The sequence below is a fragment of the Chlorocebus sabaeus genome, chromosome 18 (genome assembly GCF_047675955.1).
Source record: "Chlorocebus sabaeus isolate Y175 chromosome 18, mChlSab1.0.hap1, whole genome shotgun sequence".
Classification (NCBI taxonomy): Eukaryota; Metazoa; Chordata; class Mammalia; order Primates; family Cercopithecidae; genus Chlorocebus; species Chlorocebus sabaeus.
In genome coordinates, this window is record NC_132921.1 from 5,898,160 (window position 1) to 5,905,792 (window position 7,633).

The window sequence follows — 7,633 nt, forward strand, 5'->3', positions numbered from 1 at the left end:
GGGCCTTCGGGTGGGGATGGGGCTGCGACAAGGGCAGCAGGAAAGCCGTCTTCTCAGAAGGGGTGCCCATTAGCAGACAACAAGATTCAAGATCCGAGGATTGGATGGGGCTTCAAATCTCCCGGTCTTTTCCACTCCGTAGGAGTCCAGGCCCTGACCTCCTCCTGTGTGGTTCCAGCAGCCTCACCCCGGCTGTCGCCTGGACCCCAGGGGTTCAGGCCACAGGACCATCTCATGCGAACATCTCAGCGAAAGCCCAGTCTGCGCCCTTTTGGGTGGGGTTTGGTCATGACGATCTGTTGTTCTGAGGAACTTCTGCTGTGACTAAACCACTGTTTCTTTTACGTTGGCACCTGTCTGTTGAACCAGCCTCCTGTCAAAGGCCATTTGAGGAAACTCAGACTGATGGAATTCTGCATAAGTGAGTGAAAGCTCCTCTCTCTTACCATGTAGACTAGTAACAGATTCTACTACACACAGGTGTCTTATGATACTGAAGAGTCACCAACGACGAACCACCCGCCCAGGGGGCTCTGCGAGCCCAAGAGGGTCCACAGTTGCCTCCTGATTGTGCAGTGGTGAAAGGAACAGGAGGGCGTGGGCACCATTTACCAGGACTGCCTTCTCCCCTCATGCTGCTTGCTTCCCAAAGCTTCAGGGCTGATGCGGACGGTGAGTTTTCTTCGAAAAATTGATAACAAAGTGTGTTCCATGAGTCTTTCCTCTATGTGTTATACATACTTTAAAACATTTAGTTGTCAAATAAAGATTGTATATATTCAAGGTGTCAAATGTAATCATTTGATATATGTATACATTGTGTAATGATTATCCCAATCAAATGAATGAACACACCATCACTACTGCTTCTGTACAGTAAATCCCAGCACTTCTTTATCTTGTAACTGAAAGTCTGTACCCTCTGCTCACCATCTCATTCCCACACCCTCCAGCCTCTGGCGACCACCATCCTAGTCTTTTTCTATGAGTTTGACTTTCGAGTCTGCATGGAAGTAAGATTTAACAGCATTGTATTTTTGTGTCTGGCTTAATTTAACTTAGCCTAAAGTCTCCAAGATCATCTGTGCTGTCACAAACAACAGGATTCCCTTGTTTCTATCTGGCTGCATAGTGGTCCATTGTGTATCTAGACTACGTTTTCTTTATCCATTCATCTGCCGATGGACGTTTAGTTGTTTCCCTATCTTAGCTATTGTGACTAATGCTGCAATGAACATGAGGGTGCAGACATCTCTTTGACATATTGATTTCATTTCTTTTGGATAAATACACAGAAGCGACATGGCTGGATCATATGGTAGTTCTGGTTTCAGTGTTTTGAGAAATCTTTATCATGGCTGCATTAATTTATATTCCCACCAACAGTGTGCAACAGTGTGCAACAGTGTCACCTCCAACACTTATTATCTCTTGTCTTTGCCATAGTAATAAGTGTGAAGTGATGCCTCATTGTGGTTTGGATTTGCACTTCTCTGATGATTAGTGATATTGAGTATTTTTTTATATGCTTGTTAGCCATTTGCATATCTTCTTTGGAAAAAATGTCTATTCAGGTCCTTTGTTCATTTTCAAAGTTGGGTTACTTTTGTTTGTTTCTGGTTATTATTATTATTTTTTTTTTGCTACTGAGTTATATGAGTTCCTTATATATTTTGCAGGTTAACCCCCTTATCAGATATGTGGTTTGCAAATATTTTCTCCCATTCCATAGGTTGCCTTCTCATTTTGTTGTTTCTTTTGCTGAGCAGAAAATTTGTAGTTTAATGAAATCCCAATTGTTTATTGTTTTCTTTTGTTGCCTATGCATTTGGTGTCACAGGCAAAAAATCATTGCCAGGACCAATGCCATGAAGCTTATTTTCTGTGTTCTAAGAGTCTTATGGTTTTGAATCTTACACTTAAGTCTTCAGTCCATTTTGAGTTGATTTTTATGTATGGTGTGAGATAAAGGTCCAATTCCATTCTTCTGCATGTGGATGTCCAGTTTTCCCATTGTTATTTATTGAAGAGACTGTCCTTTCCCATTTGTTCTTGGCACCTTTGTTGAAAGTCAATTGGCTATAAGTGTGTGAATTGATTTCTGGGCTTTCCATTCTGTTCCATTGGTCTTAATGTCTGTTTTTATGCCAGTACCCTATTTTGGTTACTATAGTTTTATAGTATATTTTGAAGTCAGGTTGTATGATGCCACCAGCTTTGTTCCTCTTTTTCAAGGTTGCTTTTGCTATTTGGGGTCTTCTGTGATTCTATATAAATTTTAGGATTTTTTTTCTATCTGTGAAAAATGCCATTGGTATTTTGATAGGAATTACACTGAATCTGTAGATCACCTCGGGTACTATGGATACTGTAAAAATATTAATTCTTTCAATCCATGAACGTGGGATACCTTTACATTTGTATCTTCCTTTTCTCAATGTCTTACAGTTTTTGGTATACAGATCTTTCATCTCCTTGGTTAAATGTATTCCTAAGTATTTTATTCTTTTTGTTGCTATTGTAAATAAAATCATTTTAATTTCTTTCTGGGCAATTTATTTTTGGTGTATAGGAGTGCAACTAATTATTATGTGTTGATTTTGTATTCAAAATCTTTACTGAGTTCATTTAGTAAGTGAACTATTCATTAGTTCTAAGAGTATTTTGGTGGAGTTCTTTTGGGGTTTTCTATATGTAAGATCGTGGCATTTGCAAACAGAAAATTTTGCTGTTTCCAAATTGGATGCCTTTTATTTCTTTCTTCCTTTTTTTTTTTTTTATTTGTTTTCCTTGGGGCAGATGTCATGGTATAATTGATGTAATAGAGGAACTTAAAGGTTGACATCCAATGTGCAGAAAACTGATGATTGTTTTCCAACATCTGTTCTCCCTCTCCTACGTAGAATTTTTAGGTAGGCATATTTTCATCCTCTCATACATTTGGATGTGGCCACCTGACTGTTTTCTGGAGAGTAGAGGCAAGGGGTCGAAACGTTCAATCGTGGCTTGTGCCTTTACATGGAGGGATCATGTCTTGCCCTCTCTTTTCCTCCTTCCCACTGGCTGCTCCAGCAGGAGCTGGTACAGAGATCTTGGCCTGTGAGATAAAACTAAAAGGAAGAGGCTCATAATGGAAGGAATCCAGGTCCCAAATGATACAGGAGCCCCCACACCAGCCCTGAACTTGCTGCTCAGACTTCTGTGTGAAGAACAAATGCGTAAACCTTCACCCCATGGAAGCCTTGATCATTTTGGTCACAGTAGCTCAGACTTATCCTCACTAACTAATACACTGTTGATTAAGGATCCTGAACATTTCTAGCATGACTTATCTGGCCCAGACACCAAAAAATAACAAGAAAAGAATGAACTTGACTTTCTCTAAAGTCACTTGGAGGAGTTAACTGTTCTTCAGGTCAGAAGGGCTCACTCAGCTGACCCTCTTCCAGGTTAAGAATGTGGCACAACAAGTTCTGTCTTTTTCTACATCAGACAAGGTTACGGTGTTTTTCCCACTGGCCAACTTCCTGCTGTGGCCTGAACTTGATACAGGACAGGCTTTTGCTTTTGGCCATAGGGAAAAGGCTCCCAAAGCAGCATCTCCTGGAACTGTTTGTTGATGAATGCAAAGACCCCTGAGGGAGATCTGGGTTACACAAGCATGTGAAATGATTGCTATCAAATTGATTTTTTTAGGCTAAGCCTCCCTGAGAGGACTAGTTGCAGGGCTTAGGGAGGACTTCAGGGGTGGGAGCAGGAACAGGAGAACATCTACTGCTGACCCCAGGGCAGGCATCTGGGGAGCAGAAGTATTCCAATTTCTTCCCTCCTTTCTAGTAAGTGCTGGGCATGAGAGGTCTGAGCAATTGAAGCTCTTTTCCCCATCCAAGTTCCGACCTATGAGTCAAAATAGTCAGCAAAGTGGACTGTAATTAATTAAGCTGATATTTTAAAGCACGGATTTATGTGTAGGTAATCCTATGCTGATTCCCAGAATGAGGCAGCCTCCCACTGCAGCCCTGGAGGGACAAAGCAGAGCGCCCCCTCATGGACAGCTTCCTGCAGCCGGCCTGTGCTCGTGGAAGCATGGTGGCCAGCAGCATCCGGAAGCCAGCGGTTCCCTTGAAGCCCTCCTGGGGAAGTCTCATCATGCAGTGCCTTCAGCAAGACATCTCCCTGTGCACAACTTCCCTGGAACCCCTGGGAGGCATATTCCAGCAAGTTCTCCACAGGGACTTCTCTGCCGGGCACTGGGCCAGGGCCACGCTATCTCCAACAAGGTCTGGACTTAGCCCTGAGGAGTAGCTCTTCCTCGGGCTCTCTGTCCCAGGAGTCTTGGCTGCTCCCTACGTTTGCCCTTCCAACTCTTGGATTCTACAGGTGTTTGACTATCAGTCTTATCTCTAACCTTCAGGATCTGGAAGCAAGATCATTTTTGTATTGATTGGGTCCAGGGAGAAATGCTGAGATACCATGTCACACCCACTAGAATGGCACGATCAGAAAGATTACAGGTGTTGTTGAGGGTGTGGAGAAATCAGAATCCTGGTACACTGCTGGCGGGAATGTCAAATGGTGCAGCCACTTTGGACAACAGTCTAGCTCCCCAGACAGCTACAATTGGAATTCCTGTATTGCCCAGCAATTCCCCTCCTAGGCATATACCCAAGAGAAATGAGGAGATGTGTCCACACAAAAACTGGGACATGAATGTTCACAGCAGCATTATTCATAATAGCCAGAGTGGAGACAATCCAAATGTCCACCAACTTATGGATGGATAAGCAAAATGTGGTCTATACTTAAAATCAACACTACTCAGCTATCAGAAGGAATGAAGTACTAACGCATGGGACACCATGGATGAACCTTGAAAACGTTCTTCTGAGTGAAGGAAGTCAGACACAAAGACCACATATTAGGCCAGGCATGGCGGCTTCATGCCTTTGGGAGGCGGAGGTGGGAGAATTGCTTGAGGCCAGGAGTTTGAGACCAGCCTGGGTCATATAGCAAGACCCCGTCTCTACAAAAAATTTAAAAATTAGCTGGGCACAGTCACGCACCCTGTAGTCCTAGCTCCTTGAAAGGCTGAGGCTGGAGGATCACTTGAACCCAGGAGGTTGAGGCTGCAGTGAGCCAAGATGGTGCCACTGCACTCCAGCTGGGTGACAGAGCAAGATATTGTGTCTTAAAAACAAACAAACAAAAACTAAAGGCCATATATTACATAATTCCATGTATATGAAAGTCCAGGCCAGGTGCAGTGGCTTATGCTTGTAATCCCAGCACTTTGGGAGGCAGAGGTGGGCAGATCACCTGACGTCGGGAGTTCGAGACCAGCGTGACCAACATGGTGAAACCTCGTCTCTACTAAAAAATACAAAAATTAGCCGGACATGGTGGCGCATGCCTATTATCCCAGCTACTCAGGAGGCTGAGGCAGGATAATCGTTTGAACCCAGGAGGCAGAGGTTGCAGTGAGCCAAGATCACGCTGTTGCATGCCATCCTGGGTGACAGACCCAGATTCCATCTCAAAAAAACAAGAAAAGAAAAGAAAAAAGGAAGTCCATAGAGACAGAAAGTAGATGAGTGGATGCTTGGGCCTGAGGGAGACAGGGCGATTGTGTGGGGGAGGTGATAGGTTATAGGTACTGGGTTTCTTTTGGAGGCAATGAAAATGTTTTGAAATCAACTGGAGATGGTTGTGCAACTCTGTGACTATACGAGAAGCCACTGAATTGTTCACACTAAACAGGTGGATTGTTTGGTCTATGAATTGCACCTTTACCAAAGCTGTCAACAAGAAATCACCATGCGGGAAACCAGAAGGAGAAATACTGAGACCTCAGTGGGAAAGGCGGGAGGCCAAGTGCACACCAGGAGCAACTGGCCTCCTGCCACGGGGGGAGGCCATGAATGTCCCCCAGCAAGGGGAGGGGAAGGGGGGAGGCCTGGGTCCCAAGGCTGCCTCCCAGGAGCCGAGTGATGGCAGGCCACCACACGGCTCTCAGGCCTTTCCCCTCTATAGCACAGGGACGAAGCCTCCTATTTCACTGGGATGCAATGAAACATTAGACAAACATCTTTAAAGCCCTTTGTAACATGAATTATATAAATAGTAATGAATGAATCCTTTGGGAGGAACTCTAACTCCCCCTAAAGGTACTGTCAATCATTTTTTAAAGGGAAATGATCCCTAAAATTGGCAGCTCCTTACTTGGGTGACATAGTAGCAATTTTCCCCTCCAATATCAGGCAGTAGATATTTACTTTCTCACATTTTTCCATTTAATACAATTTCTTGCAACTGTTAGGCCAGTAGATAGTATGGACATAGATCTATGGTTGCTCTTCTAGAAATATTCAAATAATTCATTTGTGAATCTGCAGACCACCGTCGGATTCATGGACACTTTTCAAGGCATTTTGTCTTTTCAGTCAATAAAATAGTTTAGTAATGTAATGTTTAGAGGGCCAAGTGGCTGCAGTTTTCAATGCCTCTTGATGTATGAAACACCTTTCTCTAAAGGACCTAAGATGTATCTGCTTTTTGAATAAAACTTAGAAGTGACACTTAGAGAAAGTCTTTTGTTTTTAATAAATTTCAATATTCCTATCATGTACCATATTGCAGTAGTCTGAAAAAAAACTTTAGACTTGCTTTAAAAAAAACTGGTCCCAGATTACACAGGCTGAAACAGTATCTATTTACCATGCCTGTTTCCCACTTGAGAAGATCCAGCTTCATGCATGAGTGGGAACAGTTCTTCATTTTTTGCAAAGGGGGTCACAGGGTCATTTCTGTCTTCATAACCTCTCCGCAAAAGTGGTTTGTGCTCTTCTGACACAGGAGGACGCGGAGGCTCAAGTTCACAGAACCAGCAGTTCGTCAGACCCATTAGGTCCAGTGGTGTCAGGAGTGCCTGGTGTGGATGTGTCATTACTGCTCAAGTTCATTTTGATCTGAGAGGGGCACCTGCCAGGTCTCTCCACTGTGAAGTTCCTGTTTTTCCCTTGGGAGGTGCTTTCAAGCTATGCAAATATCCCATTCCTTAAACCTTCGCCTACCAATTTATGAGTGTGTCAGGGGTCTCACCTGCAGCAGCAGCTGCTCCAGCTTGGATCTCCCACTTCCCTCCTACACGAGCGGAGATTCTTCATCAAGGAGCACTGCTCCTTCTCACCCACTTTGTCGCTTTATTTATTTATATTAGTATAAACTCACAGATTGTTATTTATTCTGTAGTAAAAATCCAACACTACTGCTATTTTCTCACTCCAGTTGCTCCCCTGGGCCCCTGCGAGCTCTTCCAGGCTGGCTCCTGTGTCCTTGGATACAGCCCCATGCCCTCAGGGCACATCCTTACGTTCTGACGTGAGAGGGTCCGGACTCATCTTGCATTTCCCCTCTCCAGCCCTGGAACCAACCACTTCAAGGAGCCTTTTCCTTTTATTGAGTTTACTCTGTTCTTTTACGTGAACTGGGCCAATCAATTCTTTGTTTAAGCCAGGTGGACTTCCTGTGGCCCCACAGCCGTAAGGAGCAGGGACAGGGACAGGGATACTTCTTGGACCATGCAGGGGGCCATGAGTGAGCCTCCACTTGTGTGGATGGGGAGGGAGTGCTCACC